The following is a 24,866-nucleotide window of genomic DNA, read 5'->3' on the forward strand; positions in this document are numbered from 1 at the left end:
ATGCCTATAACTTCCTTGGACTGGTCATGTTGTTCAGATGCCCAGGGCCAGATTTAGATGAAGAGAGGCCCTAGGCTACTCCAACTGTGAGGCCCCCACCCCCACCCTCCCAACTAGAAGAAAATGGAAGAGTGTTATAAACAAAATTAAGTGAAACCAAGGATGATGATGGGTATTTAAAATTCTACAACTCACAATTTCTCCTCTAAAGGATGTAAGATATTATTGTTAAAAACTGGAGGCCTGGGCAGGCCGGGTCGTCCTCTTATATACCTGCTGGGATTGTCAAGGCATCTGACTCTCACCTGAATCTCATAGCTCTCCTGTAGCTGCCTCTGATTGGTTACCATTTAACTCTTGAGGGAAATAATTAGCATCACACGGCATGTGCATGAAAGTTGCCGAACCAATTAACCAACTAGAAGGATTGCACCAGGGCAATCTAGATGGATTTTATTTATATCTATAAGATTTTGCAGACTTTGGCTGTGAACTGGGGCCCTACAAAAAAAATAAAAAATCAAGTTGTGCCCCACTGTTTCAAATTGGGCCCCACTGGCTAGCCCTGAGTCTCATAGTTGCTGGGCTTGAGTTGCCTTGCCCTTGCATGAAGTCTTGGGTTTGCAATTTTGGGAGAGGGGAGACTGCGGCACTGGGGAGCGGGCAGGCTGAGGAGGCCCCCCTAGATTTAGAGGCCCTAGGCTTCAGACTACTTAGCCTATACATAAATCCGGCACTGCAGATGCCTGATCATTGTCTCCCAAAGCAACTACTCTATTCTGAACTTAAAAATGGAAAGCATAATGCTGGTGGTCAACAAAAGAGGTTTAAAGACTGTCTCAAGGCAAATCTTAAAAAATGTGGTATAAACACTGACAACTGGGAAACACAGTCCTGTGAGTGCTCCAATTGGAGAACAGCCTTTACCAAAGGTGTCAAGGACTTTGAAGACACTCGAACTCAGGATGAAAGGGAGAAATGTGCTAAGAGGAAGGCATACTTGGGAAATCCACACCGTGATCAACTCCCACCCGGAAACCTATGATGTCCCCACCGTGGAAGGATGTGTGGATCCAGAATTGGCCTCCACAGTCACTTATAGACTCACTGTTAAAACCGTGTTCATGGAAGACAATTTTACTCAGCTGCGAGTGATCGCCAAAGAAGAAGAAGAGCTACTGCAAGCTAGAAAATTACCTCCCATGTTAAGGAAAACCCAGGTTCTCCAATTAGCGGTGACCAGCCTATCAGACCATGCCAGAGGCACTACTCTTCTCCCGCCTCAGACATCTCTGGCAGAGTGCCAAACTGCCAGGCCCCATTACTTGAGAGAGTAATGTGAAAAGGGATGAAGCTACATCGGCGGGAGGCTGCTTCCCTGGATTTTGGCACTCAGACTCCAATTCTTTCTGGCTAGGATTATGTTTTATTCATCAAAATATGCATAAAAGCATGCTCTAAAAGTTTGGTTAAGACATGCAGTATCTAAAAGCATGCAATTGGAAGAATGTTAGTGCTCAAATGTTGGCTCCCACCCCCATGTAAAAACCAAATATCCAATGTATTTTAGTCACACTGAATCCCGAATGGCATGTAAATTCAAAGTGTTGTTTATCACTTTGAAACTCTGTCAGATGCTGCTGGATTTGTTCTTCAAGATTAATCTTGAGTTTTATCCCAAAAGGCTTGTTGTTGTTGTTGTTGTTTAGTCATTTAGTCATGTCCGACTCTTCGTGACCCCATGGACCAGAGCACACCAGGCACTCCTGTCTTCCACTGCCTCCCGCAGTTTGGTCAAACTCATGCTGGCAGGTTTGAGAACACTGTCCAACTATCTCGTCCTCTGTCATCCCCTTCTCCTTGTGCCTTCCATCTTTCCCAACATCAGGGTCTTTTCCAGGGAGTCTTCTCTTCTCATGAGGTGGCCAAAGTATTGGAGTCTTAGCTTCACAATCTGTCCTTCCAGTGAGCACTCAGAGCTGATTTTCTTCAGAATGGAGAGGTTTGATCTTCTTGCAGTCCGTGGGACTCTCAAGAGTCTCCTCCAGCACCATAATTCAAAAGCATCAATTCTTCGGCAATCAGCCTTCTTTATGGTCCAGCTCTCACTTCCATACATCACTACTGGGTTAGAAACCATTAAAAAAAACACCAACCAATGAAAAGTGGGGAATTTTCCAGGGAGCAGGTGATTCTGGGAGACTTTGTTTATGTGATGGAGCTCCTGAACAATGTGGTAGCGGACAGGCATCTGTTGCAATATATTTGACCTTAAGCACATGTTTGCCTGGCTGACTAGTCTATGGCTCTGTATGTAATAGCAGCTTGAAATGATCTGCTTTCACATTTCAAGACACATCTTTACATTGCAGTACACACTGGAGAGAGGGGGAGAGAGGGATGTTTTTGCCTGATGCCTCTTACCTGATTTGCCTACAATCCTCCCCTGTTTTTAATCTTGTGTAATGTGCTTTAAAATTATTATTGCATTTTAATTGTTGTAACCCGCCCTGAGGCCTTAGGGTGAAGAGTGGGAAATAATAATAATAATAATAACCATTGCTTTTTTCTAAAAAAACGTTTTCTTGACTCAAGAAAATCACCATAGTTCAGATTGGAAAAAGTAAATACAGTGGAGCCTCTGGATACGAATTTAATTCGTCCATATGCACACCGAAAAATCCATATCCAGAGGTGCCACTTCTGCGTGCGCAGTGCAATAGAACGCTTCTGCGCATGTGCATGGCGCGCAGAGCTCTTCTGCGCATGCCCGAGCAGTGAAAGCTGGAAAAATACTTCCGGGTTTGCCGCTTTCGCAACCCGAAGTTTACGTTACTCGAGAGTAACGTAACCCGAGGGTCTACTGTACAGTAAATGGACAGAAGTACAAAGATTCACCAACTGTTTAGAGGTATGCTTACCCCTGCATACCCCCAGAAAAAAAGCACTGATGATGATGATGATAAAATAAAATAAAAAACACAATTCTTGGCTTACTCACAACGATGTCAATATTAATTGATAATAAAAGTAAACATTGGTCCCAGCTGCGCAGGAGAAGGAGACACTCGTTTGGACTTGTTCCAGCTCATTCACATCACACCAAATCATGGTTTAGGGCAGTGGTTTTCAACCAGTGTGCCGTGGCACCCTGGGGTGCCCCTGAATGATGGTCAGGGGTGCCATAGGCAACCCTGGCCTCTGTCCCTCTTCCCTCCCTCCTCTGATGCCCTCTCACGTCTCTGCCTCCCTAAGGCTCACACAGTTGCTTGTTGCAGCAGCCCTGGCTACAAGCTCCGCAGGCGAATGGTGCCTCGGGCGCTGGCCAGGGCGTGCTGGTTGCCAGGAGTTGAGGCAGCATCAAAATAAGCAAGCAAGTGGGCGAGGGAGCCCAGCCAGCGAGTCCGCCAGCCCTTGCTGTTGGGAATGGGCAGACAAGTCCCAGGCGCCTTTGGGGCACTGTGGGGAGGCACCTCTCTTTGGGGAGGGGGGTGGGGCAGGACCAGAAGGAGAAAAGAGGAGGCTGAGGGAACACTCCACAAGGGAGGGTGTTAGAAAAAGGGTGGGAGGCTGCCAGCGCTGCAGGCAAGGGGTGACATAAATGGGCTCCTGAGCCCCACAGGGGTGCCACAGAAAAAAATGTGGTTGGTCAAGGGAGTCGCGGACTCAAAAAGGTTGAAAAAAGGTTTAGGGTGTTATTCAAACATAGCCACAGTTTCTTGGACCTTTGCCTCAATTTCATGTTTTATTATAACTTTTTTAACAATACAAGGACTGAAATATACTCAGAGTCGAGAGTGGATCTCATGCTCTTTATTCAGCTCATAGTGGTGAAGAGGAATGAAAGTCCCCTCAAAGTATCTGCTTTATATACATTATTTACACAATGGGCTGCATGTGATTGGCTAATTCCGGAATTCTCCTGTAGGCCAATCAGGTTGTGGATTCACTTCCATCAGGAGCTGGATTGGGTGGCTCCTGCAGACCAATCATACTGCTACATTGTTCTAGGACCAATCAGACTGCTGCATTCTGAATCCTATTGTTCTAGGACCAATCAGACTGCTGCATTTTGGATCCTGTTGTTCTAGGACCAATCAGACTGCTGCATTTTGGATCCTATTCAACTCAGTACATAACAAGGACTATTATTTGTTGTCATACACAGATTGGAAATTTCTATCCCAGCTTTCTGTCCACTAAGGCCGTGTTTCCCAAAGGTGGGTCTCCAGCTGTTTTTGGACTACAACTCCCATCATCCCTAGCTAGCAAGACCAGTGCTCAGGGATGATGGGAATTGTAGTCCAAAAACAGTTGGAGACCCAAGTTTGGGAAACACTGCACTAAGGTATAGAACAAATCTTGGAAGGAAATTGGAATGGCGGAGGCTGACTCAGTCTGATTGTCAGATGCCATCATAGATATGAGATGCCATCATAGATATGTTTGGGCCATAAAAAAAGAGCTGTTGATGGAAGGAAGGGTCAATTTCATCATTGCCTATGGGCAGCAAACTGTGCTTCAGCCATTGCGTTCTCTTCACCTCTCCTCCTGCTCCTTTAACTCGTTTAATGAAGCTGTCACTCAATACAAGATCTTTCCTTCAGCAGAACAGCAGCCAAGGTCACTTCTTCATTTCACAGACTCCACAAAAAGATCAGGAGCTTGAAGCAAAGGTCAGATAAATCACCCCTTTCCCTGTGTAAGGAGAATTTAGTTGCCTGGACGCTGTTTGCTGCTCTTTGTACTTTTGCAAGGTAAGTTCTATAGTGCAAACATATTGAAGGGGTTCAGTTAGTGCCAGTTTATATAATACTTTATCAGTGAGAGAAGTTTTGATCCAAATGCTTGCAGATATGCACTCATGTGGGGAAAACTTAAGTGTGGGAAGCACACAATCTTTCAGGGACTGGGCAGGGGAGGAGTGGTACCCTTCCAGGGAGGAGGAAGAGGAAAACAGTACAGTGGTACCTTGGGTTACAGACACTTCAGTTACAGATGCTTCAGGTAACAGACTCCGCTAACCTAGAAATAGTACCTCAGGTTAAGAACTTTACTTCAGGATGAGAACAGAAATCACGTGGCGGCAGCAGGAGGCCCCATTAGCTAAAGTGGGGCTTCATGTTAAGAACAGTTTCAGGTTAAGAACGGACCTCCAGAACAAATTAAGTTCTTAACCCGAGGTACCACTGTATAAATTTACAACAGGGGTTTGAGGGAGGGAGCAGTTCAGAGGCAGATGAGGGGAAAAGCTCATAACATCACCTCCATTGCAATAGAACAACCCTGAAAGAAGCTGATGAGCAGGCGGCCTGTGTTGTGTTTTCAATTGTCCAACTAAATGCAATGTAGAAAAGATGCGGTTTGATGAGTGCATCTGGGGCAGGGTAGCAGACATTCCTCCGTACTCACGATAGCAGTTTCTTTTTGGAAATATTTTTTATTTGGTTTTACAAATCTAAAATTACAGTAATACCGCATCACACATTCACAATTGAAAGATTCCTCTGAATCTCTGGACTTCCCACATTTCCTTCCATGGGTTCTGTTGTTAAACTTCTTTTACTGCATCTTTTCCAGTAATCTATATTTCTTTATAACTCCATAGTTCTGGTTCCATTACAAGTGTTATCGCAATCCTGCTAGTGTTTTCAACTGCTTACAGTAGTCTCCTACCAAATATGGAGTCAAGTTGTACCAAAATGGAGGACTAATGACTCTACGAAAATCCACATCCCTGTTTAGGTTTGCATGGGCATAGGACGTTTTTAGTGAAAATCAGGACTTCCCAAATGGGTTGTTGAGGCTAATTTTCAAACGTACTGATACCCAGAGCAAGGCCATGAGGTCAACCAGGCATACTAGGGGGTGAGCTAGAATGAAACATGGCAGATTACGAGTGGAAGAGCTTGGCAGACTCTGGAGTTTGCTGGTCACCTGCGATAACTGGTTTTACTGGTCAGTTCAACAAAACATTTGTTAATTGGCAACCTGCCACCATTCAGCTGATGCCTTTGCCTGAATTCTCATTACTAGCTTTTACTTTTAATGTAGGAGCAGTGGGTAATGGCAAATAAACAAACCCTACATTCTCCTGGTTATCTGCGAGGGAATCTGCCTCTGAAAGCTAGGTTTCTGCTCTTGAACTTCCATACCGGCAATTTTTAGCCAGAAGGCATTTAGAGTAGAAAGGGCAGGAAGGTAACCACCCCCTCCCCACACGTCCATTCCTCCTAAAGCTCTTCTTCATAAATAAATGCATCTTAAATAATCCAATAAGTAAACACCACCACTGAAATGTAAGCAGATTTACTGAAAGATCCTGCCGGTTTGTTGGCAGAGTTGGAAGATACGATAGCCCAGAAAGAAATCAATAAGCACTCGGGTCTTAAGGAAGAAAAGAAAAGAAACTTGGCAAAGCTTGAAACTGTTTAATTATTTTGATGAGAGTGAGAAAGAAAGAGAGAGGGGGAGCAAGGGAGGGAGGGAGCTTTCGGTGGAACCTGCTGCATCAGCGAAATTTCCTTTTTAAGTGTACGACAGGCACCGCCGTGCAGCGGACAGGACATTTTGCAATGCACAACGCGGGTGGGAGGGGGTGGGGAAAAGCACAGGAGGGGAGGAAGAACGATGCGGCCTCCCTTGGGTGCAGGCGGATCTGAACAGTGGGATCTGCATCTCAAGGTATCTCCGGACTGTCGCTATTCTGTAAGAGCGATTTGACTGCAGACCGGAACTCCAAGTTTGAACAATCAAAGTGTTCTCCTTGCCGCAGTGCAACAAATCCACTGTAAAAACAAAAAAAGAACAAGACATTTTGCAGTCGGGAAAGTGATGGGAAATGCATCAAAAAGTGTGGGATGAATGAATGATTAATGGGGAAATGTGTGGTTTTTTTAAATACATCCTGAATGCAGGATGAATACTCATTGACCTATAAGCATATCAGATCAAATGTTCCATTGTCAGGCTTTGGGGAATTGGCGCCCCCCCCCATGGCAATCGATAAGAGATCAAATGAAAGGAACGCCTTATCAGTTAGAATCTTTAATAACCATAGCAAGAGAACAAAAAACATATCTCCTAGAAATGGCGGTGCTCCCAATTAAGGGACACTCCTCCCTCTGTCCCTATTAATCTACGTCACTCTTGTAATCTGAGCTTGTACCCTCTGTGCTTTCTGTTCTGACACTTTCTGAGCTCTCCCTGACTTTGGAGAAGGGGGTTGGATGCTGTGCAGAGACTGTGAATCTGTTTAACCCTCTCTCCCCCAGTGTTTCTTCTCCTAGCTGTTCCCCGTCCAGTATTTCCCAGCTTCTGCCTTTGGAACTATGCCCCTCTGCAAACCAGTGTTCCAAATCTATACTGTCCTCCTGCTCCTGGGAAGATTCAGGAGCAAGAACAGGGGGAGGGGATGGCTCCCACCATTCCTCCTTAGTGTAGCCCTCCTCAGCATGATCCCGGACATCCATAGAGACCAGACGTAGTCTAACCAGCATGTAAGCTTTGCGCAAGCAAATGAGGATGAATGCTGAATATGGGTGTCTGGAGGAGCCTACAAGTTTATTGAGTCTGGTCCTGTTCCTCAATATGTGTGTGCGCGCATCTCTCAGTGCTGACACTTCTCCATCCACTCAGCCCCTTCCTTGAAAATGACGTCTTATAAGAACACAAGAATTACTGTGCTGGGTCAGGCCAATGGCATCCAATTCCCACCATCTCATGCCTAGGGGGATCCCACAAGGAGGACCTGAGTTCAACAGCAGCCCTCTCCTCTCTTCTGGTTCCTCTGAGGGTCCAGGTAGAGCATGGCTATTGTGGCCTGCTCAGTGCCCGCTGTGGGGAAACTGATCAAACTCCCCTAAAACTCCCCTAAACTCCCCTAAAACCACCTCTGCAGTGGCCCTCCTCCCAGCATTTTCAGTTTTGCTTAGAGCAGCAAAACGTCCTGGGCAACAGTAAAAGGTAAAGGGACCCCTGACCACTAGGTCCAGTCATGACCGACTATGGGGTGGCGGCGCTCATCTCGCCTTATTGGCCGAGGGAGCCGGCGTACAGCTTCCGGGTCATGTGGCCAGCATGACTAAGCCGCTTCTGGCAAGCCAGAGCAGCACACGGAAACGCCGTTTACCTTCCCGCCGGAGTGGTACCTATTTATCTACTTGCACTTTGACGTGCTTTCGAACTGCTAGGTTGGCAGGAGCAGGGACTAAGCAATGGGAGCTCACCCCGTCACAGGGATTTGAACTGCCGACCTTCTGATCGGCAAGTCCTAGGCTCTGTGGTTTAACCCACAGCACCACCCACGTCCCAAAACTCCCCTAAACTCCCCTTAAACAACCTCTGCAGTAGCCCTCCTCCCAGTGGGGCAGCATTTTCAACACTTGATCTTAGCCAAAAGGCCGAGAAGCAGCATTTTCAGTTTTTCTTACAGCAGCAAAACGTCCTGAGCAACAGAGCATCTTCCAAAGATGCTCGGGTTGCGAACGTGATCTGTGCGGGATGCACGTTCGCAACCCGGAGTGTTCGCAACCCGCAGCGGCGTGTCTGCACACGCGTGGGTTGCGATTCAGTGCTTCTGCGCATGCGCAAAGCATGATTTAGCACTTCTGCACATGCGTGACCGCCAAAACCCAGAAGTAACCCATTCCGGTACTTCCGGGTTTCGGCGGGTCCGTAACCCGAAAAAACGCAACCTGAAGCGTCTGTAACCCGAGGTATGACTGTACGGCCTCATCCATCATGCCAGACTTTGTACTTCATTCCAGACTGGCACGGCTGGGCATCTATTTCTGCTGCATTCCTGAATGATTTTGGGAGCTTGCTCACGTGAGAAAAGCCATCTGCCTCGGATGCCCATCTGCGGAGGCGAGCCTGGGTTGCATAATGAGATTCAAAATACCAGAAAAGAAGAGAGCATTTTTTAGGCAGAAGTCAAACGGCTACAGAAATTTCCCCGAGTAGCTGCTGTCTCCTCCTTGTCCTTTGCACTGTGTTTTGAGCAATGTGCCAAATGATATGATGGGTGATCTTGGGGCATTTGGGCATGCTACAGTGCATTCCCCCAAGACTAATGGCTGCTGTGTTGCTGGCTTTAATTCTATATATATAAGATTGTCTATTCGTGTTAGGCAGGCTTACTCTTAGTGGCTATATTTCTTGGCATCCCAAATCGTGGCCCGATTTCCTAGGAAGTAAAGGGATTGGGAGTGCCATTAAAAGGCTGCTGCCAGATCGCCAGTTACTATTCTTGTTGTTTGTGTTCTCTGCTTCCCCAAGTAGCAGACATTTCCAGGGCAGGTTTTCAAGGTCAAGTGCCTTATTGGAGACCTACAGTATTTTAAAAGTCATATTTGATTACCTACAAATACGCAGGATGAGCGGCCCTGAGGGTGGGAGGAGGAAGCAGGCACAGGGACAGGCTTTGCTAGTGCTAAACCACCAAAATCTCACCACCACCTCAAAAGCAACTACAGTGGTACCTCGGGTTAAGTACTTAATTCGTTCCGGAGGTCCCTACTTAACCTGAAACTGTTCTTAACCTGAAGCACCACTTTAGCTAATGGGGCCTCCCGCTGCTGCTGCACCACCGGAGCACGATTTCTGTTCTCATCCTGAAGCAAAGTTCTTAACCTGAAGCACTATTTCCGGGCTAGCAGAGTCTGTAACCTGAAGCGTATGTAACCTGAAGCGTATGTAACCCAAGGTTTACATGATCTTGTGACTCCCCAATGCTTCATCTTGCCAGTTGTCTCCAAAACTCGCTGCTTCTTCCTGCTTGTTCCCTTCTCAGATCCTCTTAAAATCAAAGAATCATATAACTGTAGAGTTGGAAGGGACCCTGACGGTCATCTAGTCCAACCCCCTGCAATGCAGGAATCTCAGCTAAAGCATCCAGGACAGATGGCCATCCAACCTCTGCTTAAAAACCTCCAAGGAAAGAGAGTCCATCACCTTCCAAGGGAGTCCATTCCACAGCTCTTAGAGTCAGAAAGTTCTTCCTGATGTTGAGTTGGAATCTCCTTTCTTATAACTTGAAGCCATTGGTTCGAGTCCTACCCACCAGAGCAGGAGAACACAAGCTAGCTCCATCTTCCATGTGACAGCCCTTGAGATATTTGAAGATGGCTATCATATATCCTCTCAGTCTTCTCTTTTCCCACGCTAAACATATCCAGCTCCTTCAACCATTCCTCATAAAGCTTGGTTTCCAGACCCGTGACCATCTTAGTTGCCCCCCTCTGCATATATCACAGCTCCATTTGAAGTTGCCTTATCCTCGCCAAAGGTGACCACTGGTGCTTCTGGGCCAGCCCACCCATGAGGCAAGGTGAGGCAAGGGCCTCAGGGGGCAGGATCCATGGCGACAGCAGATCCCAATGTTGATCATCCTTCCCTCCTTGTTCCTGACGTAGATCTTCCCTCATCCCTGCTTCCCTAGAGCCATTTTGGGGTCCGCAACAGGTGCCAAAATTTCTTGGGCTGGCCCTTTCTAGAGACCAGGATTGTTTAGACTCATAGCTGAGAGCTGCCAAGAATATAAAAGGCAGAATCTTGCCTTGGAACCATGAACTCCAGCATTGCTGTTGGACCTCCAGGTGAGACCTTTGCTGTGTGTTCTGACAGCTTACCTGGAAAATTAAGATCCCTTGAGTGCTTGGTGTGGTGGTTGAGGGAAGCATTCTGGTCCATTCTTTAAAGAGTCGGAACCCCTGCCAGCTTGCAGACATAGAATCCTCTTCCCCGGCTGTCCTGCAGAGTGATCTTCCTTGAGGTCAGCAGCATCTCTGGACACACTCCTGACAACCTGAATAAAGGGTGCATCTGTCTTGATGCAACTAATCATTACACTGGTCTGGATTTATTCACTATCATCTTCTATACCACAAGAAATGGGGACCCTGTGATCTTCTAGGTTGGGCTCCAACTCCCATCATTCCTTTGGCCTTGTTGGCATGGGATGATGGACAGTTGGAGTCCAACCATGTTTGGAGAGCCACACTTTCCCCACCCTGGTCTTATTTACCTCCCAACTCTCTTCCCAGCTCGAAAGCAAACCAATTTATCTACAAGGAATCGGAATCTCGCCCTTCCTTGGTTGAGATCCTGATGGAGCCAGCTGTCATTATGCTGCTCTAACCATTTTGGGTTAGAGAAAATTTTCTTGGGAGAAAAGCAATGACAAACCTAGACAACATCTTAAAAAGCAGAGACATCACCTTGCCAACAAAGGTCCGTATAGTTAAAGCTATGGTTTTCCCAGTAGTGATGTACGGAAGTGAGAGCTGGACCATAGAGAAGGCTGATCACCGAAGAATTGATGCTTTTGAATTATGGTGCTGGAGGAGACTCTTGAGAGTCCCATGGACTGCAAGAAGATCAAACCTCACCATTCTTAAGGAAATCAGTCCTGAATGCTCACTGGAAGGACAGATCGTGAAGCTGAGGTTCCAAGACTTTGGCCACCTCATGAGAAAAGAAGACTCCATGGAAAAGACCCTGATGCTGGGAAAGATGGAGGGCACAAGGAGAAGGGAACGACAGAGGACAAGATGGTTGGACAGTGTTCTCGAAGCTACCAGCATGAGTTTGACCAAACTGCGGAAGGCAGTGGAAGACAGAAGTGCCTGGCGTGCTCTGGTCCATGGGGTCACGAAGAGTCGGACACGACTAAATGACTAAACAACAACAACAACCATATTGGGATCCAGAGGATTTTCCTCCCTGGCAGCCTTTCCAGTATACAAATGTGTCCAGACAAAATTACTGGAGTGATTTTGCCTCCCCAGCATACATAGCATGTGGGGGATTTTTGAAAGTCAGTTGGGAACGAGCTCATCTGAGTTTAAGTCTTTGTCTCAGACTTGGCTGTAGATCTAATTAAACGATGTTGGCTTGTTGTTAGTTGCTCATTTATCTGATCAGATTGCCCAGAGGCTTCATTCCCTTCTTTCTGTAAGATCTCCCAAGCCTTTGATTAAAAGACAGAAGACAAAATGGCACCCCTCCCCCTTCCCATTCATTCTGCACTTTGATGGAGCTTTCTCATTTACCTGCCCTGAGCTTGAAGGGAGGGATGGAGCAGACAGTTCAGAGGAGCAAGGAGCTCTGCCTCCCTGGTTATTATCTTTCAAACCAAGCTCATCCTCCCCACCGCCCCACGCGTTGCTGCATGGATTGTAACCATGTGGTCCTAGGCTGCAAGCTCAGACCTTGAAATAAGCTCCGTGCGATGGAGGCCCTCATCCAGAACTAAGACTCTGTGATGGGCAGTGGCGAGATGGAGGTAGGGAGGCCTGAGTAGAGCTGGAATGGAGTGAGAAAGAGGGGGTCAGGCCTGAGCGAGGCTGTCATACGAAGCCGAAACAAATTTGCTTCCTGAACTCCTGCGACTGTCCTCCCCCGCCCCCATCTGGATGTGCACATATTCGCCGTTCATCATCAGCATTCGACACGGAAAGATGCTGCAATCCCAGTCATTTGACACTATCTGACAGCTGGCATGCAGCAGATGTCAGCACTGAGCATTATCAGATAGGTAGCAGTTAGCATCTGACTATATATATATATGGACACCACACTGTCTAGCCCTGGGTTAGGCGCATGTGCACTGCTTCTCTCCTTTCGAAAATAGCTTTGGAAGATGTGTGTGTGTAAATTAGGTTTGAGTCATTTGGGGGGGGGGAGTTGCAGCTGACGCATGATAGCTGCCAGGATTTGACACCTGACTCTAGCAGCAGTGAACATTTGACAGGATCAGGCTGATGATGTAACCCATGCACCGACTCTCTACTGAGCACATGCAGCGATGTTGTTAAAGGAAGATACACCACTAGGTAAAAAGGTAAAGGACCCCTGGATGGTTAAGTCAAGTCAAAGGCGACTATGGGGTTGTGGTGCTCATCTCGCTTTCAGGCGAGGGAGGCGGCGTTTGTCCACAGACAGCTTTCTGGGTCATGTGGGCAGCATGGCTAAACCGCTTCTGGCGCAACAGGACACCATGATGGAAACCAGAGCTCATGGAAGAGCCGTTTACCTTCCCGTCGCAGTGGTACCTATTTATCTACTTGCACTTGTGTGCTTTCAAACTACAGGGTTAGCAGGAGCTGGGACAGAGCAATGGGAGCTCATCCCATTGTGGGGTTTTGAACCACTGACCTTCTGATCAGCAAGGCCAAGAGGCTCAGTGGGACTTTCTTCATCATCATCATCATCATCATCACTTTTAATTTGGATACAGTCTTCCTATCTTACAACCCCCAGGGCAGTTTACAAGTTGAAGAAACAAAGAATGTACATGCTATAACAATCTAATCCAATACAACATGATAATAAAACGTAATTTTAAAATAAGCAACGTTCATCAAATAAAGCAACATTCAACAATAGTATAGAATAGTATTAAATATCAGCATATAAAAATTAAACAAAAATCCACTCTTAAGAATTACAATAGAGTGGTGCCTCGCAAGACGAAATTAATCCGTTCCGCGAGTCTCTTCGTCTTGCGGTTTTTTTGTCTTGCGAAGCACGGCTATTAGCAGCTTAGCGGCTATTAACGGCTTAGCGGCTTAGCGGCTATTAACGGCTTAGCGGCTTTAAGAAAAAGGAAACAAACTCACAAGAACTCGCAAGACGTTTTGTCTTGCAAAGCAAGCCCATAGGGAAATTCGTCTTGCGGAACGACTCAAAAAACGGAAAACTCTTTCGTCTAGCGAGTTTTTCGTCTTGTGAGGCATTCGTCTTGCGGGGCACCACTGTAAATAATTTCTAAACTACAATCAATAAAACAACAGCAAGCCACAGTGCATAAAATAATACAATACAAATTGAGAAGCAGAGACTGGAGGGTGGGGCAAGGCAGGTGGAAAGTTTCCAAAGGGTCGAGCCCTTTCTCTGCCCAGTTTGGAGGACAAATCTACCTTTCCAAAGCCAGCCCCGGCCGTCTGCGAAGGACAGATTGTATTAACAGCAAGATCCCCATCCCAGGCCCTGCAAGCAGATTGCTGTTTGCCTCTTCATAAATTAGCTTTTATCAAAGGTGTCAGGATTTAAGTGAATTACCGTGCCTTTCAACAAATTACACGAGGTCCCCCCCCCCGTACTCCTCCTTATCTTGAATTGCTCTTGATAATGGCATCAACTGGACTGTTTCTCTTTGCCCAAATTGATGCGCGCCTCAGACATTCAATTAAATGCTGAGCCATAGATTGCATTATGTAAAGGTTAGATGGGTCTCTGTTTGCAAACGAAAAGACATGAACCCTGCTCACCTTTGAATCGAGGAGGTCAACATGCCATTCATCCCCTACTGAAAGCCGCGCTCAGCCCAACGCCAGTCGCCGCTGTTTAAAGGCTTCTTGGAGACAAAGAGTCAATGACCTTTGCGGGGAAAGTTTTCATGAGGTCTTGGAAAAGTTACGTTCGATTTACACTGAACCAGCAATTGCCAGTGGGCTTAAACAAACAAAGCTGATTTGAAGCAGGAGGTCACTTGGACGACGCTTGGAGGGCAAAGGTTGCAAGTAGCCCAGATTCTTTTGCTCCCGCCCTTCTTGTTCCCTTTCAGCTGCCGGCTTTGTGAATTTGGAATTTGGCATCTTGCAGATCTGTATGTTCCCTCCTGTCCTGCTGGTTGGGATTTTCCAGGCCTCTGCGAAGCTGCATGTTAGATGCTCAAACAGGTAAGGGATTTTGTGGCAGCGATGAAGCCCCAGGCAACAGCTGGATGGGCAGTGATGATATCACAAAAGCTGAGGGGATGATGTCACAGTGAAGTTGAGCAGCAGAGGAGAGCTTAGGAGTTGCTCTCAGAAATGAAACATACCCCCCAACATTTCTCCATGAAAATAGGGACGTCTTATTCAACAGCAGCAGCAGCAGCAATAATAATAATATTTATACCCCACCCATCTGACTGAGTTGTCCCCGCTACTCTGGGTGGCTACCAACATATTTAGAAACATGATGTTGTTGTTGTTTAGTCGTTTAGTCATGTCCGACTCTTCGTGACCCCCTGGACCAGAGCACGCCAGGCACTCCTGTCTTCCACTGCCTCCTGCAGTTTGGTCAAACTCATGCTGGTAGCTTCGAGAACACTGTCTAACCATCTCGTCCTCTGTCGTCCCCTTCTCCTTGTGCCCTCCATCTTTCCCAACATCAGGGTCTTTTCCAGGGAGTCTTCTCTTCTCATGAGGTGGCCAAAGTATTGGAGCCTCAGCTTCACGATCTGTCTTTCCAGTGAGCACTCAGAGCTGATTTCCTTCAGAATGGAGAGGTTTGATCTTCTTGCAGTCCATGGGGCTCTCAAGAGTCTCCTCCAGCATCAGAATTCAAAAGCATCAATTCTTCGGCGATCAGCCTTCTTTATGGTCCAGCTCTCACTTCCATACATCACTACTGGGAAAACCATAGCTTTAACATTTAACATAATAAAGCATTAAACATTTTTTAAAAACTTCCCTATACTGCCTTCAGATGTCTTTTAAAGGTTGTATACTTATCCCCTTGGCTCAGGGGTTGCCCCAACATTTCTCCAATGAAAATAGGGACATCCTAAGGAAAGGTGGGACATTCTGGGATCAAATCAGAAATTGGGACAGCTTCTGTAAATCCAGGACTGTCCCTGGAAAATAGGGATACTTGGCGGGTCTGGACGGAGTAAGTGGGACCTAATTAAAGAGAAAGTGAAAATGGATAAGGGGACGAGGAAAAGCATAGCTGTCAACTTTCCCCTTTTCTTGCGAGGAATCCTATTTGGAATAAGGGTGTTTCCCTTTCAGAGAAACTCTTTCAGAGAAGGCCAGGCCAAGGCAGCAGGAGGCAGAGAAGTTGGAGTTGAGGAATCTGTGGCTCTCTAGATTTTGCTGTACCACAGATCCCCTAATCCTTGATCGCTGGCCATGTTGACTGAGGCTGACAGATGCTGAAATCCAGCAACATCTGTCTTGAAGAAAGAGTTCTGGGCAAGGAAATAAGGAGAGAGATGGAGGAGCTTTGAAGCTGGGGGGAGCTAATATTTGGACCTCCAGATGCTGCTGGGTCATCTGACCATTGGCCAAGATGCACAATCCTGTAGTTTGTTAAGGGTGCTGAGTGGGGTAAACCACAGTTCCAAGGATTCTTTTGGTGTTGTTGTTTATTGAATTTATATACCACCTTATATCCATGGGGTCTCAGTGTTAAATGTATAGTCTTTACCTAGTCTGAGCCTCTTGAGAGCCAGTGTGGCGTAGTGGTTAAGAGCAGTAGACTTGTAATCTGGGGTTCGCTTCCCCACTCCTCCACATGCAGCTGCTGGGTGACCTTGGGCTAGTCACACTTCTCTGAAGTCTCTCAGCCCCACTCACCTCACAGAGTGTTTGTTGTGGGGGAAGAAGGGAAAGGAGATTGTTAGCCACTTTGAAACTCCTTCGGGTAGTGATAAAGCGGGATATCAAATCCAAACTCTTCTTCTTCTTCTTCTTAAAATATCTCATTCCATAGGGGGGAAAGATGCAGGTGGGGAAAGAGGGAGAAAGTGCATTCCGGTTTCAATTTGCGGACTCTGCATTCTGGTTTTTATGGGGTCCCAGCTCAGTTGCTTCTCTCCAAAGGTTCTTATGGGTGACCCATCATTGCCAGATCAGAAGAGTAATTTATTCTGCACACTCTGTCTGTCTCCCTGCTGATGAATTGTTCCCAAATGGAACCTGATTGTCTCAGAGATTTATTCCACCCTGAAAACCCCTTGTGAAAATCTTACAAATAATTCTTGGTGTCTGGTGCCGTGAAAAGTTTGCAGAGAGCATTCAGGTCCGATCGGGTGAGATTTTTGATAGAGCGCTTAAGTCCTACAGGATATTTTTCATCTCTGTTTGGAGGAGACTTAATTACTGTTTTGAAATTTGATGCCAGTGTTTGCGAGGCAATGAGGGACACCGACCCCTGTTTTATTTTATTTTGAAAAATGTGAATTATTCATGAACCAGCGGGCTGGCTCCTTTCGCTCACTGTCAGAGCCGCTCCACACTTTACACAGCAATTCTGTTTGCTGCGGGTACACTGGCATCTCCTGCAAGGAATGAATGACAGACATGTATCCTTAAATTCCCATTAGCCACAATGGAGGTATGGGGTATTAGGGGAGGGGTGGGTGATATATCTGGCAGCCAAAAAGGTAAAGGAAAAGGGACCCCTGACCCTTAGGTCCAGTCGTGACCGACTCTGGGGTTGTGGCGCTCATCTCGCTTTACTGGCCGAGGGAGCCGAAGTACAGCTTCCGGGTCATGTGGCCAGCATGACTAAGCCGCTTCTGGCGAACCAGAGCAGCCCACGGAAACACCATTTACCTTCCTGCCAGAGTGGTACCTATTTATCTACTTGCACTTTGATGTGCTTTCGAACTGCTAGGTTGGCAGGAGCTGGGACCGAGCAACAGGAGCTCACCCCGTCACGGGGATTCAAACCGCCGACGTTCTGATCGGCAAGTCCTAGGCTCTGTGGTTTAACCCACAGCGCCACCAGCATCCCTTATCTGGCAGCCAAGCAGATGCCAAACGTATTGCTCTGCTTTCCTTTGGACCACATCACCGAGACCAAGAGTGGGGAGTCTTGTTGTCTGGGCACCTCCACACACACTGCCCAGGCTTGCACCCAGGAGAGAAGGCACACTCCATTGTCTCTCGAGACAGATGGATGCCAACAAGTGCAGGAGTGCCCCTTCAGATGCTCAAAATGCGGTAATATTGGGGAAACAATGCAGAACAACTGGAAAAGCAGAATTATATGTGGACAGTCCAGTAAAATTCTTCATGCACACTGCCCACGCTTGCACCCCGGGGAGGTTGACTTCACCCCCCCCCCCAGAGGTGCACTCCATTGTCTATTTTTCCCGTGTGGTGGAAATAGGCCCAGCCTACTGCGGCACCGAGGTTATGGGATGTCCTCCTGAATGAGTCTCACCCAACTCCATTTCTGCTCACCGTTTGGCCGGCAGTAAAGACATAATCATTGAAGGGTGTTTTTGTGCTGCCTTTTAACTGTATTTTTCTTTCTTTCAAAAAATATGTTGAGGTGGTCTTTTAATCTCCATGGACTGATAACATTTTAAATTTCTGTTTTCTCCTTTCTGTTTTATTAGTTCATTTTGCTCTCTGATGGATTGCATTGTGCGGATTTTGTGAGCCGCGTGAGTATTGTTTAAAATGGAAAAGTAGGTTAAAAGTACCGTGTTATCAACTGTAGTCAATTAATGGCGCAGTGCTATCTCGTACCTCGGAGAATTGCATAGAACTTAATAGTACACAAAATGGAAATCGTTGGACTGGGCCTCATATGCTCTTTTTCCGTGAGAAACCCATGCATTTGTCATTAAAAATGAAAACCCGCACCCAATTATCGTAAATATCCATCCATTTACTCTTCACCCACTTGCACGGTATTAAAACAAGATGCACATAAATCTACAAGATGCTATGAGTATCGGTGACAATAGGCAAAGGAGAAATATGGGGCAACCCCCCCCCCCAATTCCCCTTAAAGGAACTATCACTGGTTATTGGTGAGTTTCTAACAGTAGGGAAATATTGGAGTATACTATGCATTCAGTGAGCCAACAGACCAGTTGTTGTTTAGTCGTTTAGTCGTGTCCGACTCTTTGTGACCCCATGGACCAGAGCACGCCAGGCACTCCTGTCTTCCACTGCCTCCCGCAGTTTGGTCAAACTCATGTTTGTAGCTTCGAGAACACTGTCCCACCATCTGTCGTCCCCTTCTCCTTGTGCCCTCCATCTTTCCCAGCATCAGGGTCTTTTCCAGGGAGTCTTCTCTTCTCATGAGGTGGCCAAAGTACTGGAGCCTCAGCTTCAGGATCTGTCCTTCCAGTGAGCGCTCAGGGCTGATCTCCTTCAGAATGGATAGGTTTGATCTTCTTGCAGTCCATGGGACTCTCAAGAGTCTCCTCCAGCACCATAATTCAGACCAGTAATTCAGACCATAACAGACCAGTAGCAGCACACTTACTTTGCACCAGAAGCATAGTGAGTGTGTGTGGGGGGGTGGCCCCTTGTCAGGAAAGTTTCCCAGGGTGGAAACCCCCCACCTCCCCAGCACATTCCTCCACCCAGTTCCTAATCTACCAGGGGGTGCAACACTTGCCCAGCACCGGCAAACCATGCTACACCACTGCTTTGTATGCAGAAGGTCCTGTGTTCAATCCCTGGCATCTTCTGGTGGCACTGGATGAGAGCTCTGCCACTCACCAATTCTTTCTCTCTCCCCCCCCTTCTTTCTTACATTTAGATCTCACCTCTCCTCCAAGGAGCTGAGCTGGCGTCCTCCCCATTTTATCGTCAAAATCACCCTGTGAGGTTGGTTAGGCTGAGAGTGAGTGACTGGTCCAAGGTCACCTAGTGAACTTCATGGCTGAGTGGGGATTTGAACCCTGGTCTCCCAGGTCCCAGTCCAGCACTCTAACCACTGCACCACACTGTCTCTCTGTTGACAATACTGAGCGAGATGGACCAATGGTCTGTCTTGGTGTATGGCAACTTCTTTTGCCCTGAAATTCAGGGTTCCATGAACAGTTTTATGCAGAAGCAGAAGCTGAGAGATGATATCTCCCCACCGCTCATTTCCTCACACGTGTCCTAGGCTTTTGCCCTGTCTATTCTGCATTCTTTTAATTTTTTGCCTGATGCTTCCACTAATTATTTTATTACATTGTGGAGCTGTTCCAGGCATTCTGAGCATTCTTGGCAGCAAATTACTGGCGGTGTGAACATCGTTGCCTCCAGCTCTTAAATTGGCAGGGTGCAAAAATCGGGTTTAGATCTGTGCCTTTAGATGCGTTTTGGCAAAATAAATAAATAAATGAGAAAGGCTTGCGAGAAATTCTGTTGGGAGTGTTTAGCTAGAGGTCAGTGGAGCTTCTGACCAAAGTCCACCGAGAGAAAGTAGAGCCAAATGAATGAGAATCTTTTTCTGGAGTTCATTTCCTGCCCCAGCTTCACTCAGTGGCCTAGTATAGGAATGAATTATCAGACTATAAAGTGGCTGTGGCCTTTGCTACCCCTCCCAATGCCCTCCCCATGTTGTACTGGAAGTTTAATATTCCTGTGAAATTAGCCATCACAGTCAAAAGGCTTTGGGTTATGCCAGCTATTTGCTGGGAGATTCGCATCGCCTCCCTCTTTGGCCCACGCTGAAGAGTAAATAAACTGACAGAGCTCAGCACGGTGACTCAGACTTTTATCAAGAATTTAAGGAAATGAAGCAGATTCTAGTGTATGATTAACCTGGTACAGCAAATATCTCATGTCCTTGCCTATAACCTCCAGGCACCGAGAGTGCGTAACTGCACCAGGGCGGAAGCAAGGAAGTTAGCAATATTTTGCTGTGACCTCCATGGCAGCTCTCTGCTTCTCCCTTCCGTCCCAGGCTGCTCCTGTCTCTGCTTGGCATAGCCTCCGCCTGTTCATGTTTCCTGCTACACACACACACACACACACACACACACACACAAACGGGAGCATTATCTTGCAAATGGCTCCTGAAGATCAGCTTTCCCCCTCTCTGTGTATGATTTGCGTGTGCTCACCCGCACCCTCCTGTTTCCCTCTGGTTGCAGTATTAATTACCGTATTTTTTGCTCTATAAGACTCACTTTTTCCCTCCTAAAAAGTAAGGGGAAATGTGTGTGCATCTTATAGAGCAAATGCAGGCTGCGCAGCTATCCCAGAAGCCAGAACAGCAAGAGGGATTGCTGCTTTCACTGCGCAGCAATCCCTCTTGCTGTTCTGGCTTCTGAGATTCAGAATATTTTTTTTTCTTGTCTTCCTCCTCCAAAAACTAGGTGCATCTTGTGGTCTGGTGCGTCTTATAGAGCGAAAAATACGGTATTGTCCTGCCACTGGGCTTCAGCACCAGGAAACACAGCTTGATGGAATGTCTCGCCTGAATCACTCGTTCTCCATGACACATTTCTCATTTATGACATGGACACAAATACACAAATATGTATGTACCTGTGCACACACACACACACCCTTCAAAAATCCTAGGTAGTGTTATTTGAAGAGCAACTGTAATCAACAAATTACGCCAGTAGGACTACAAGAAGTTTTGCAAGGAGAAATATACAAAGTCATAGAATCATAGAATCATAGAGTTGGAAGAGACCACAAGGGCCATCGAGTCCAACCCCCTGCCAAGCAGGAAACACCATCAGAGCACTCCTGACATATGGTTGTCAAGCCTCTGCTTAAAGACCTCCAAAGAAGGAGACTCCACCACACTCCTTGGCAGCAAATTCCACTGTCGAACAGCTCTTACTGTCAGGAAGTTCTTCCTAATGTTTAGGTGGAATCTTCTTTCTTGTAGTTTGGATCCATTGCTCCGTGTCCGCTTCTCTGGAGCAGCAGAAAACAACAACCTTTCTCCCTCCTCTATGTGACATCCTTTTATATATTTGAACATGGCTATCATATCACCCCTTAACCTCCTCTTCTCCAGGCTAAACATGCCCAGCTCCCTTAGCTGTTCCTCATAAGGCATCGTTTCCAGGCCTTTGACCATTTTGGTTGCCCTCCTCTGGACACGTTCCAGTTTGTCAGTGTCCTTCTTGAACTGTGGTGCCCAGAACTGGACACAGTACTCCAGGTGAGGTCTGACCAGAGCAGAATACAGTGGCACTATTACTTCCCTTGATCTAGATGCTATACTCCTATTGATGAGGCCCAGAATTGCATTGGCTTTTTCAGTTGCCGCGTCACACTGTTGGCTCATGTCAAGTTTGTGGTCAACCAAGACTCCTAGATCCTTTTCACATGTACTGCTCTCAAGCCAGGTGTCACCCATCTTGTATTACAAAGTAGAAAAAGATAGAGATATTGATTATGAGATTGAAATGTAATAGGGAAAATAAGAAATGCATACTAAGAGATTAGATTGGAAAAATTTCAGACAGGACTGATGGAAGTAAAAAAAACAATGAATAAGATGTAAAAGTATGTTTAATTACTGTTGGAAGTGATATGTTAAAAAACTAATAAAAATTTATATATATATAAATCCTAGGTAGCGTGCAAGAGCACAAAAGCAAAACTTATTCAACCTTCATCATTATGTCTAACAAATGAGGAAATTGACGTCTTGTGCTTTGGGGATGGACATGCTTCTGCCTATTAATACGTGTGTGTGTGTGTGTGTGTGTGTGTGTGGTGTTATGTACTGAAGTTCTCACCCTGGGCCAGCAGGGGGATACTGTAGATAGTTATGCAAATAAAGGATTGAAAGTGATGTTCAGTGATTGGATAGTTTTAGAAAGTTGTTACAGTAACGTTGTACTGGAGCTCTATATAAGCAGGCTGACTGAACCCTTCAGTTCAGTTCTGTCCTGGCCTGTGAATAAACAAGAGCTGTTTGAAGAATCGCTGTGTCGTCTGATATGTTCACCCACAACTTAACATATGGTAAAGGGGTAAAGGATCCCAGATGTTTACGTCCAGTCAAAGGTGACCCTGAATACATAACATTTGGCATTGACCGCACCACACTCTACCAACTGAGCTACCCAGCTAAAAGAGCTGCTCATAGATGGCTACATTTCCGAGGCAGAGCTGAGGCTATGTTGAGATTTGAACCAAAGACTTTCACAGAGATGCTCACTGGGTAGATTTTAGCACTTATTGCTTAGATTCTATGCAAAATACATAGATTCAGTATCTGGTAGAGTTGCAAGAAATGTATTTTCTCTCTTTTTCTTATAGGAATACATCATAACCAACAATTTCTGCCCAAGAACTGATGTCCCTGTGGTGGGACTGCTCATGCTTGCAATTACCGTGCATCAAATTTCTACAGGCTGTTACTCAGTGTCACCTAAAATGGTTTCAACGCAGAGCTACCACTGGGGACATGTGAACCCTGCCACGGAAAGGGCTCGTCCCTTGGTGGTTTGCTTGTTAAATCTGTTGTAGAAAGCGGACGTGCCGGGGCCTGTTGCGGAATGTGACAGTGTGGATGAGCCAAGCATTGCAGCTTCACGAGCCTGTAGCTGAGCTGTTGATGTTTCTGCCTTGAAATGAGTAGCTAATAACTCATTTGCTTGGTCTAGCTGACTGCATTCATTGTCTCACCTGTCATTTACAAATGCTGGGGGAGATACTGTTTCAGAATCAATAAAAAGCAGTGAAATGCCCACTAAGTCATGGATATCTATGGAAATTTGGTCCTGGAGATACACTGTGTGCCACGCTCAACTTCCTTTCCAAGTTGAATTTCCTCCTACCTTGCTTTTCCCTATGGCTTCCATTTCCTCTTTCTCTTCATCCCAAGCTTGTGGACCTGTCCTATGCCACTGGGATGCGGGTGATGCTGTGGTCTAAACCACTGAGCCTCTTGGGCTTGCTGATCAGAAGGTCAGCGGTTCGAATCCCTGCGATGGGGTGAGCTCCCGTTGCTCTGTCCCAGCTCCTGCCAACCTAGAAGTTTGAAAGCACACCAGTGCAAGTAGATAAATAGGTACCACTGCGGCAGTAAATGGTGGTTCCGTGCACTCTGGTTTCCGTCACAGTGTTCCGTTGCACCAGAAGCGGTTTAGTCATGCTGGCCACATGACCCGGAAAGCTGTCTGTGGGCAAACACTGGCTCCCTTGGCCTGAAAGTGAGATGAGTGCTGCAACCCCATAGACACCTTTGACTGGACTTCACCGTCCAGGGGTCTTTTTTATGCCACTGGGAAACCCACCAACCCACCCACAAATGGCTTACTTGACGTCAACCAAAATGGCACTCTTCTGATTGGTGATGCCAGTCCACAACATAGTTTCAAAGCTGAACACTGGAGAGGGAGATTAGAAGGGGCCAAGGGTAGGCAGTAGCAGTAGGTCCTTTCAAAGCGCTATGGCCCTAACTAGTGCCAGAGGACTCTACATACTGATTCTGAGCCTGATCCGTTAGAGCAGGCTTCCTCAACCTCGGCCCCCCAGATGTTTTGAGACTACAATTCCCATCATCCCTGACCACTGGTCCTGCTAGCTAGAGATCATGGGAGTTGTAGGCCAAAAACATCTCAAGGGCCGAGGTTGAGGAAGCCTGCATTAGGGGGTAGGGGAGAAATTTGGTTCTCTTTACATCTTACAGGGAACCAGCTAGCTTCACACTTCTCCCCGAAACAGTACCCAAGCTGAAACACAGCTATTCTTCAAAATGTTCACTCTTAATTTTGGGGGGGAATGTAGTCTTCCAACCAAACGATGGGTACAAAACTGACCCCTGGGGAAAGTGTGGATTAAAAATGCATCTAACATTAACATACAGAAAACTGTTGCATCAGGGAAAATTAATTGATGAAATGTATGTCAAAGAAAGAGCGCAAGGAAATGCTGATGTATTTTTGACTTTAAAAAAAAAGTGCAGAAATGTGGCAAACCGGGAAATGATTGAAAAATGAGAAACTGGGACAAATCAAAATTGACATATTCATTCATATTCATTGGTTCATTGACATATTCATTCATCCCTACATCACCTCTGCTTACTGACAGTTGCATCCTATCTTCAGCCCCTCACTCTTCCCAAGGTCCCCAGGGTCTGGGTTCAATGGGATCCTGACAGGTTCCTTGAGGGGGAGGGGACTGACTCCACAATGAGCAGAGTTTGTGTGTTTTGTTCACCTCAGACTATGGAGAAGATGTCCTTCTTCCACTGTTGCCTTTTCAGGATAGGAATTATGCTGGCATTAGAGGGCTGCCTTCAGACATCTTCTGAAGGTTGTATAGATAGTTATCTTCTTGGCTCGGGTGTCGCATAATGCCAAACCCTCCAACATTTCTCCAATGGCAATAACGACATCCTAAGGAAAAGGGGATGCAGGTAGCGCTGTG

The 24,866-nt window shown here is 46.5% G+C and overlaps 2 long non-coding RNA genes across 3 annotated transcripts in view; one reads left to right on the plus strand and one right to left on the minus strand.

The window, feature by feature from the left end:
• LOC308466348 overlaps positions 1 to 23,682 on the plus strand; it is a 35,149-nt gene extending 11,467 nt beyond the window's left edge. The window contains exons 2-4 of one of the 2 annotated variants that reach the window (XR_013980784.1): positions 4,644 to 4,757; positions 18,122 to 18,169; positions 22,749 to 23,682. This is a non-coding gene — a long non-coding RNA (uncharacterized lncRNA). Of the gene's footprint in view, positions 1 to 4,643; positions 4,758 to 14,567; positions 14,685 to 18,121; positions 18,170 to 22,748 lie in introns of those variants that run through there. The other variant, XR_013980785.1, reaches the window with a different exon arrangement.
• LOC308466325 lies at positions 6,417 to 14,413 on the minus strand. Its single transcript, XR_013980752.1, has 2 exons — positions 14,274 to 14,413; positions 6,417 to 6,788 (listed from the first exon to the last, which is right to left on the minus strand). It is a non-coding gene; the product is annotated as an uncharacterized lncRNA (long non-coding RNA).
• Positions 23,683 to 24,866: the final 1,184 nt, after the last annotated feature.

Source organism: Podarcis pityusensis (genome assembly GCF_964106645.2).
Source record: "Podarcis pityusensis genome assembly, chromosome: 17".
NCBI lineage: Eukaryota > Metazoa > Chordata > Lepidosauria > Squamata > Lacertidae > Podarcis > Podarcis pityusensis.